We start from the raw sequence: 10258 nt of genomic DNA, 5'->3' as shown, positions 1-10258 counted from the left end.
CCCCTTTCTCGCCGAGGGGGGGCCCAGCCGGCAGCTCTGCCCCGGCCCAACCAATCAGGGCCCGGTGGGGTTGGGGGAAATCGGGCCGTGGGCTTTAAAAGCGGAGCCCTTTGTGCACCACAGCCTGGCGGCAGCGACGGGGTTGGGGTACGCGTGTCCCCGCAGCCGGGGGGCAGCGGCCTCGGGGCGGCTGCGAGGGACCCCGGCTGTCTCCGGGCAGGTATTTCTCTTCCCCTTCTCCCGCACCCGAATAAACACGCGGCAGCTCGGCTCGCTCTGCTTGCTGTTTTGCCGGGTCTGTTGTTTTCTATTTTAATTATTACTTTGGCTTTGTTTTTTTTTTCTTTTTTTCTTTTTAACCGCCTGGTTTCCTTCCTCCTTTGCACCTGGTGGTTTGTTATAGTAGGGTCTGCTGGGCTGGTTGGGGGGTGTTGTGTTGAGGGTGTTGTGCTGGGGGTGCTGCCTGCTGGTGGGGGTGTCCGGATTTGTTGGGAGTGGGGCAGGGCTTCCCTTGATGTTGTGGGGTCGCTAGGGGGCTCAGCGCTTCGTAGGGCTGTTGAGAACCTCCAGGCTTTGCTCCCAGTGTTTAGGCTGGGAGGCACTGGTGGGGAGTGCCCTGATATAAGGCAAGAGTTGGGGGGCTGTGTCGGTTTCCCCATCTGGAAACAAGCAGCCCTGTAGCTCCCACCCCTCTCAGTTTCTGGGGTGACTTAAAGTTTACCAGGGTTCCCTGCAGCTCCTGCTGCCTTGTCTCTGGGCACTGCCACAAAGTGGTGGCCCTCGGCAGTGACCACAGCGCTGCTCAGACCCCAGCCAGCCCCGTGGCATTGGTACCTGCTGCGTTCTCCAGCCCCCCCTCAGCCCCAGCACTGCCTTTTGGCCAAAGTGCTTTTCCAGTTGCAGAGCTCTGCCAAGGCCTTGAAAGCAGCAAAGCTGAACTGAGCAGTGATGGCCGGAACTAACCAATAGCACTGTGGGCACCAGACCCAGTCTGTGTTACTCTTCTCCAGAGTTTGTCCCCAAATGGCACTATGAGGCAGAGCTGGGAGGAGACATGCTGGTGGCACTGGAGCTGAGAAAGGGATCAGCTTCTCTGTCACCTCTTTCACCTGAGTTTGCTCTTTGCTCCCAAAGGCACATCATGCTGATGGTAGAGTGGATGACACAGCTCTGTGCCCCCCACTGTCCTGTGAGAGCAGAGGACAGAAGGGGCATTCCTAAGGACCGACACTTGCAAGCAACACGTGCAGGAAGCCATTGGCAGGAGCAGAAGCCAGGGCTGACGCTGGGATCCTGCTGCACTGTAGGACTCACAGTCCCTGGGGGGAGGTGGGAGTGACACGGCTCAGCTGCTGCCCCTGTGCAAGGACTGTTATGCAAATTGAAAGGAGCCAGGAAACCAGCTGAGAGGCTGTGGGGGCCAAAGTGAGGCTCACTTTCCTCTCTCGCCTCTGAGTCACCACAGCTTTCCTGGCCTTGAGACACTGCTTTGGTTCCTGCCCAGAGCCGTGGCTCCTTCCATTGCTGCAAGCCACTATGGCCTGGACCTGTGGGTGTCCTGGGTTGGGGCTGAAGTCACTGCAGTGGTGATGGGACAGTGTCTATGAGTCCAAGCGCTTGGCTATTGTACAGTCTCCTGAAATGTCACTATGCTGGTGGCACTTTGTTGCCCCTGCAGCCCGTTTCCTCCTTTCCCACCTGCCATTCCATGCTGAGCACAGCACACATTTGGAAACACAAACACAGTCAACTGCCTTCCTGTCTGTTGGCTTCCTCTGCTTGTGGCCTTGCTTTACAGAGTAGCTTCTTAAGAAAACAAAACAAAGGTTGTGCTTTGCTTATTATATGTGCACAGGCACATACACATGTGTGTGGCTGGTACATTTCTAATAAACTTTGACCACATTTCCATCCCAGTGTATGGAGGGGCAGGAATCTGCAAACATGCTCAGGTCAGTAGGGCTGGGCAAAGTGCAGCTGGGGGTGGGGTGGATCATTCCTGGGGGTGCCCTGCAGCACAACCCCATATTAGACAGTGGAGAAGCAACAGTGTCCAACTGTCCAATGTGCCCTGCTTCTAGGATAAGCTTTGATCCATTTTGGAAATGGTATTGTCCTCAGTCTTAGAAAAAAGAAAAAGCAGATAATTTTTTAGATAAACAAAACTTTGGAAAGAGCCTTTGCAGTGGGAAGCTGAGCAGCTGCCTGGAATTAGGGTAGTGGGGCATGAGGAAGGCAAGGCAGCCTCAGGGCTGTTACAAGGGCTGCTGTACTGTGCTTGGGGCTGAGCACAGCCCTGGCATTGAGCCTGGTTGTGATGGATCCATGTGGAGCAGTGATACCACGCTGCTGGAATGGCAGGTTGGCACTGTCCTGCAGTAGCACCCTCCTGGGGATCCTAAATGCCCATTCCTGTTGTTGTCATTGCTGGGACCCCTCCAGCCCACTGCTGCCCTCAGCGTTTCCCATCCTGACCAGGAAATGGAGTAGTCTGCTTTATGGGAAGTGCTGTGGTTACATGAGGCGCATGCTTTGTACTGTCCCCATTACTCAGTGTTTCTCTAAGCACCCTGGTACACAGCATGCAGGATTTTGGCTCTCACAGTCTTTGCAGTCACAGAGGGAAGCTTGAAAATGGAAATGAAGGCCAAGGGAAAAAGAGCTCCCCTGGGCTGTAGAATTTTGCAGATAGCACCGGTGGTTCGGACCTGGCTTGGTGCTTTTGGGTCACTCCAGAACCCACACACAATTCTCTGTGCCTGATTCTGACCTTTATTTCTGCCTGAAAAACAAACCTGCTCCTGTGCTGCCGGGCAGAGGTGGGTGCCCTGCAGGTCCCTGTGGCCATCACCACATGCACGCTGGGGATGTGGCTCCCTGCTCCGAGCCCTTCTGTGGGACATGGGCTCAGAACATCCCACCGGCACGGCGTTGTGCTGCCGAGCCCCTTCACAAGGAAGGATGGAGAAGGGAACGTAGTGTTTAATGCCTGCGGGATGCCCCGCTGTTGCATGCGGCAGGAGGGGATGCGCGGGGCAGCGGCGTAGGCCGCGGCTCTTTGTTTCCCCCCCTGCGCTGCGGTCCTCCATGATGTGCAGAGCGGGCGAGGCCGGCGCTGCGAAATGGCGGCCGAGGGAGGCGGGGATCGGGGGGAGGAGGAGGACGGAGGTGGGGAAGGCCGGGCGCCATGCGGCCTACCCGAGCGCCGCCACGCCGCCACGCACACAAAAGGCTGCAGGGAAAACACGGAGGGCAGCGGGACGCCGTGCGGAGCGGCCTCTATGGTACAGGGACACCAGTGTCCCCTCTGTGCTGTTATGGGGCATCTGTGGGGTCACACCACGGCCAACGGGGTCAGCAGTGTCCCGCCGTGACTGCTGGGGGACGGGAACGTCTCTCTGAGGTCGCACAGCCCGGTGGGGTGAAACCCCTTGGAGAGACCCTCTGTGCAGGATGGGTGGGGAATGGGGTGGGGTGGCATTGTGGACATGGGGGCAGATGGGTGGATGCTCTGTTACCCCCAACTGCATTGCCAAAGCAACCCCATCTCTTGTCCCCTTGTCGCCGTGCCAGTCTCCACGCCATGCCCAGCAATGCGTTCTGATCCCTGTCCTGCTTTGGGTCTGTCCTGCATTGCACTACAGCAGCTATGAGTGCTGCTGAGCACGCTGTGCCCATACATGTCCTGGGACAAAGCCATGCTGGGGAAACTCAGCAAGTCAGGACACAAAGCTGCTTTGTGCCCCGTGTTTTGTCTTAAAGGCACAATGTCTCTTTCTGGGGTGGCTGGAAAAAGTGCAGGTCTTGTGCCTTGGAGATCCACACTCCATGGGGACCCACCTAGCAGCAATGAGAGGATACTAAAGGAGTCCCTTACGTTTTGGGATGGGGCCCACCCTAGGGGGGAGGTTTGCCCAACCATGGAAACCCCAGTCCTCAAGCAGGTCTGGCCTCTTCAGCAAGTCAGGCTGGTTTCAAGGTGCTGCGGGGCCAGGCGGGTCCCAATCCCCCTGCCTGGCCCCATAGTGGCTCACCAAGGTCCACTCGGACTACTGCCATCCCAAAGTGGGGACGGCAGTGCTGGGGTGAGGAATGGAGGACAGCTGTGCTCCATCTGTGATCAGGGGCTGGACTGGTGGTGGGAGGGGCTGGGACCATTGCCTAGGGCAATTCTGTGCTGGGGAAGCCATGAGGAGGGTGAGGCTGACCCACGCGTGTAGAACAGTGCTATCCCCTAAGCTCCCAGTGCTGGGAGGGGGCAAAGAGCAGAAATCCCTTCTCCCTCCACTCCTTGCTGTTAGCTGTGATGAGGTTGCTCAGGTCTCAGCCTAGTCGCAATGAGCAAGGGGAGGAGAGGGGAGGAAGTTCATGCCAGAGCCCCAAGCCCCCAGTCCACACATGCCAGGGCAAGGACACCCCATTGTCCCCCACCCCACATCTCTCTGTGGGGCACAGTTTCAGGTGCCATGGATGCAGGGCACCCTCTGGTGGAGCTTACCTACAGCTCACTGCTGCCCACCCGTGTTTTCTCCTGCATGAGCCCCCCATGCGTGTGCAGTCCTGGGTGGGCACTTGTGCATACACACCCCCTGTCCTTGCACATGCATTTTGCACACCTGCTCACCCGTGTGAGGATGGGGATCACATCCTGCACAGTGTTGTGCAGGGCTTTGGCTACCAGCCCAGCTTGAACAGCCAGAGATGGAAAAAGCTAAATTTACAGGCGGCCAGGATAGAGGGAACACAATCAGATGCACACACAGGCAGACAGGCTCACAACTTTTATTTAAAAGTTCCTCTTTGAGATAATTTTCAGGGCTGTGGCACTGAGATAGGGAAAGGATTAAAAAACCCTGTGGTCAAGAAGTGTGGTCCGCATCAGCTGTCGTTGGTTTCTCACCCAACTTCAGGACTGGCAAAAACGAAAACAGCAAAACAGCCTGGGCTGACACCCAGAGCTGCTGAGTGTTAATTAACGTGTGCTCCAATCTGCCCTCAGCCCCAGAACATCCCAACATAGGCACAGCTGCGGCTGCAGAATTCTTTGCTCAATTTTAGGAAGGAGGAGGTACGGCTGCTGTCCCACTGCCGTTTCCCAGTGGCCATCCCAGTGTGTATGACTCTACCTATGGGGCTGTAGCTTTCCTTGCTCCACGGCTCTCCCAAACGACCCCAAAACCCATCAGGACCTCATGGATCCCACAAGACAGGTGGGATCCCTGCTTGTCCTGTGTCTTCTGATGAGGTGGGAAAAGAATACTCACTTCGGTGCAATGGGAACTACAGCAGAGCCCCATAGCCTAGCCATCTCCATGCAGAGGACCCAGTGTCGGAGTGTGCTGCAGCTCTGCTGCTTCTCCCTTCCTCTACCCGTTTATTTTTATTCCTGGCACGGGATGGGGATGGCGGGAGCTGTGCCAGAGCTGCAGCTGCTGGCGGGTTTGGGGTCGAGTGCTGGAAGCTGGGCATCACTCAGGGTCTGCTTTAGGGCAGTGCTCGGGATCTGCTTTGGGGCAGTGAGAGGTGCCTCCATGGCATGGGGTTGGGGACAGCAACGCCACTCAGTAGAGTTTAATCCCGGAGTCCTGGGATGGGGGAAAGCAGAGGCAGCATCATCCACAGGGGGCAATCCCAGAATGGGGCTGGGCCGGGGGGTGCCGGGCACTGTTTTTGGGGCAGGGATGGGCGCGGAGACGGAGCTGGAGGTAGGGGCGGGGGTAGCCGGCACCGCCGTGACTCAGCCGGGGGTGGCAGCCGGGAGGTGTTTGTGTTTAGTTTCTAACGTTACCGTTTCCACAGCACCGGGAAGCGGCCCCGAACCCCGGGGGCCGTGGGGAGCCGGACTGGGGCAGCGGGGCGGGGAGGGTCACAGCGCTGCTCACGCCGCAACAGCTAAAAATACGTCGGGCTATTGTCGCCGGTAACAAAGCGCCCGGCGTATTTTTAGCGTTATCTCCGCCGCCCTCCGGGGAGCGCTCCGCCCGCAGAGCCGCCCCTGTGCCTCAGTTTCCCTCGTGCGCACCGTCCTCCAACCCGTCCCACCCTCACGCGGTCCGCTCTGCTCCAGCCCTGGCAGAGAACGGATGCAATGAGTTGGACGGGTGTCACCAGGTCTGTAAAAGTGACAACGTAGGGTGAGGAGTGCCGCGTCCCATGCTGTCCCCATTTCGTAGCTTTCATCCCTAATGCCCAGCACCAGCAGGCAGCAGCACGGCCTCGCTCAGTGGGATCTGGCATCGCTCCTTGGGCTGCAGTGAGTTGGCGCGGTCTCAGCGCAGCACCAGGGAGGGCCGTGCCAGCCCGCGCAGGCTCTGCCAGGAACTGGGCACAGCCCCAACCCTGAAATGCCAGGATAACACTGGATTTGTACAGATTTCCCTGTTGGAATGGGAGGGAGGGAGCTTTAACTCTCCTTTTCCCTGCCAGTGTGGTTTGGCTCGGCGGCACAGAAGGGATGGGAGTGGGTCACCCACAGCAGGGATGGGGCTGTGACCCCACTGCCACCCCTCCCCAAAAAGTCACTTATTCACCATTGCTTGAGTATGGAGTTTGGACTGCCCTCTGCTCCTCACGTCCCCCCTGAGTCCTCCAGACAGTCCCTTATGGCACACTTGCTTTCGGGGGGGATGTGCTCCCCCATCCCCTGCCCCGTGCCCCCTCGGCACCCTGCTCTCAGCTCAGAGCTGTAAGCCCGGGGCACAGCAACCCCCCCTGCACTGATGACTGCGGGGGGCTATTGCAAAAGGTAAGGAAATAAGGGGTGAAACATACCCCGGAGGGACTGGGACCCCCAGTTTCCCCATGGGCCGGGTCTGATGGGGTCTGAGGGTGTGCCGGAGGAGTCATCTGTACCCCGGGAGGGGACAGCAAGGGACATCTTGCGGGGGGCAGGGTTTTAAGGGCGGGCAGAAAGGGATCCGATAAGCCCCGACCTGCGCACAGATGTGCGGGAGTGGTGGGGGTGGAGGGGCTGTCGGAGACGGTTCCCGTGGGAGAAAAGATGTGGGGGGCAGATTTTGCAGAGGAGGGGAGGAGCGGCGGCGCCGGTTCCGGCGGTCCCGACATTGGGCGGCCCCGGCACGGCGGCGGCGGCTCCGGTACCGCTGTGACTTCGGAGCAGTGCAGCGGAGGAGGAGGCAGCGGGAGCAGGCAGGCAAGCGGCAGTGGGAGTGCAGCCCCTTCCCAACCTCGGCACCCCCAACCCGCGCTACCGCCACGCAACCGGAGGGGTTTGCTGGGTGTGGGAATAAATTCCCCAAAAGGGTTTTTTTTTGTTTTTGGGGAGGGGGGGGAGGGGGGCGGGGAGGAGGAGGGGTAGTGGTAGGGGTAGTGGAGGGAGTATGCTAACTCCCGTGGGTGGGAGTCGGGGCCGGTAGTTTAGGGTTTGACGAAAGAAACAAAAGATTAAGGATGTGGAGCCAGTAGGAAAATACTGGCGAGGGCGGTTGTAGGGCTGGGGGGAACCGTGCGCGGAGCATCGCGCTGCTTTGGGGACTCTGCAGGGCGTAGGGGAGCAGCCGTCCCTATAGGAGGGAGCGAGGGGACTGAGCCCCCCCAGCCGTTATACCGCAGCGTTGGGAGTACAGAGGGAATACAGGATTTGGGATGCCTGGAGTGCGGCATGGGGTGGGAGTAGAAGACCGTGTGAGTGAGCGCAGGGGCATGAGGGTGCTGTGCGGGGACTGTGGGGTGGGTTTAGGAGTGCTTGTACTCGTAATGGGAATTTAGAAGGGTAGTGGGGGGGGGGCATAGCGGGCAGATGAGCAGTGATGGGGGCTGGTGTTGCTTTTTGCCTGTTCTAGGGGCAAAAGTGCACGGTCCACTCATGGCTCTGCTTGCACCCCAGTGCTGTGGCTGTGAATGGGGATGTGGGGGCTCAGGGGGATGTGCTGCAGGGGCGTGCAGGAAGGCATTCTGTTCCCATACTATCTCCTGCATGACCATTTCCTCGCCAAAGGAAACACTGGTGCTGCTCCGCCAGCCAAAATCTGTGTGGCTGCTGTGCCCCCCAACTCCCCTCTTGCTGGGACCAGGCAGGTGGGAGTCCTGCACTGAGGTCTACAGACTACAGCTCCTGGCGTGCCCCATACCCAATATACCACTGCCACAAAGACCCCAAGGCTTCACCTCAGCTGTCCTTCAGCCTGATTCCAGCAGGGCTGAGGACAGGGAGACGCTTTGGCTTTGCTATGAGGCTCCTTTCCAGCCCTAGCTCTGAACATACTAGCCAGGTGCCATCTCATCCCTGAGTCCTTCTCCCTCTTTTTTACCCAAAAATGGGAACTCTGCCACTCCCCACCCTGCTGAGTGGGTGGCATCTGGGTGGGGACAATGGAGATCAGGGTGCAGGATAAAGCCGAGCCTATTTTTATCCCGCAAAGTAATTACCAGAGCCTTCCAGTCCTTAATCTGCTGAGAGCACCCTGGCACGATTGGGTCCCTCCCTGAGCCTGGCAACAGTGCTCCTGTCATACGTCTCCTGCGTCAGAGCCTGTAAGTTCCCACCCATGCCATCTCCAGGAACAGGAATGGGGATCTCATTTGGGGCTGGGAGTGGGGTCTCACCTCACACCCCTAGGTATCCCAGTCCCTGCACCAAGACTGGGGCTCCAGCTGCGTGAAAGCACTAAATTCAGAATATTTTCCTTATAGCTGCCCCAAAAGATTTCTACCTGCAGTGCACAGCTTCAACCAGGGTTGCAGGTCCCTCTCCACTGAGCAGGGGCGGCTCCGGCTGCCGGTGCCAAGTCCCCACTGGCTTCATTCCCAGCCTCTCCCCATCTCGTCACCCTGCTCTGGCTCGCTGAAGAACCTGTTCCATAGCTGTTGCCACGAGTGGAAATTATGGGCTGTATTTGGAGCAGTGCTTTTCACCCATTGCAGAGGGACTGCTTCACCCACATATCTGCAGCCAGCTCCAGGGAGGGATGTTTGGGACCCTGTGGGACCCTTTGGAGACCTCACGTCACCATTGTTGGATATCTGGCAGCATCCCTCGCTCCATCCATCACAGTACACAGCAGCAGCACAAAGTAAAGTTATCAGTGTGCCACGCTAAACCACTGCTGTCATGAGGCAAGAGCTGATGTGGAACTTCAGGGTGACCCCAGCAATGTCCCTGTCCCTGCCTGGCGGGACGCAGTGGGCTGGGAAGTGTCTGCTGGCACTGATGGCCATAAAAGGTCCTGAAACAGAGCCCGGGCGGGATCATCTGGGATGTGGGAATGGGGCCTGAGCGGGATGGGGCGGTGGCACACAGCGTCTCTTCCCTGCTGCCCATTTGGGATCTGCAGCACCTCCCACGCACGGCTCAGGGGAACAGTGCCACCCATTCATTGGAGCACCTGGGTGGTGGGAGTGAGGAGCACTCAGTGAGTTCCCCCCGACCCCACAACCTCACCCCGCAGACAATAGCTGCCCTTTGTTGGGGTTTTCTGTGTCCCCTCCCTGCCACCCAGCCAGTGACATTTACCACCTCCATGTTTGCAAGGGGACTCAAAGGTCATAACATGTGCTGTGGAATCGCAAAGCACAGCAGGCGCCTCTTTGCTCTCCCATCTGTTTGAGGTCCATTGGTGGGGAACGAAGGATGAAGAAAGATGAAATGGGGACCTTTTCCAGTCTGGTGACATTTGACCTTTTTGAGATGAATCCACTGCTACCCTGGGGATACCTCACTGTGAGTGCAACACCATGGAATGCCAGCCTCTATAGCTGGCCATGACTTCTATCCCTCCAGAAAGGTCCCTGCGTCGAGCTCCTGCTCCCTTCCAGACCCCCCAGGCAGTTCCTCCAGGAAACGGGCTGGCAACCCCGTTCCTCCTGGCCACCTCCACGGGGTCCTTGGGAACACAATCCATAATAAACAGGCAGCCTGAGAGTTTAGAGATAAATGAATGCTTTAGGGGAATTTGTAGGGTATATGGGGTCATGAGAATGAGCACAGCCATGCGTGGGGGTGGGTGCCTGCAGCACGCCGGGGCAGTTGATCTGGAGCCAGAGTTCTGCAGGATGCAGATGCTGCTCTGCAATCCGGCTTCACTGGAGGCTTGGGGTCACCCAGGGAAGGTGACACAGGGCACAGAGCCTGGGGGGGTGCGAGGGCACAGGGTGCACTTTGGAATGGGATGCACGTTACATAGGATGCTGTGCACATTTCGAGGGATGTAGGGTGCACTGAACGCGGGGTAGGGGGTGCTCGTGTTAGGGACGATGAAGAGTGCAGCCCACCTCCCCCCTTCCCCCGTGCTGCGCCCGT

The 10258-nt window shown here is 58.4% G+C and overlaps 1 long non-coding RNA gene across 1 annotated transcript; it reads left to right on the top strand.

Annotated features, from left to right (window-relative positions):
• The first annotated feature begins 19 nt into the window (after positions 1 to 19).
• Positions 20 to 9880, top strand: LOC109369500. Its single transcript, XR_004160894.1, has 3 exons — positions 20 to 220; positions 1135 to 6111; positions 8884 to 9880. It is a non-coding gene; the product is annotated as an uncharacterized LOC109369500 (long non-coding RNA).
• Positions 9881 to 10258: the final 378 nt, after the last annotated feature.

This window comes from Meleagris gallopavo, chromosome 11 (genome assembly GCF_000146605.3).
Source record: "Meleagris gallopavo isolate NT-WF06-2002-E0010 breed Aviagen turkey brand Nicholas breeding stock chromosome 11, Turkey_5.1, whole genome shotgun sequence".
Classification (NCBI taxonomy): Eukaryota; Metazoa; Chordata; class Aves; order Galliformes; family Phasianidae; genus Meleagris; species Meleagris gallopavo.
Note: the sequence above shows the minus strand (reverse complement) of the source record. Positions and strands in the feature narration are given on the sequence as shown.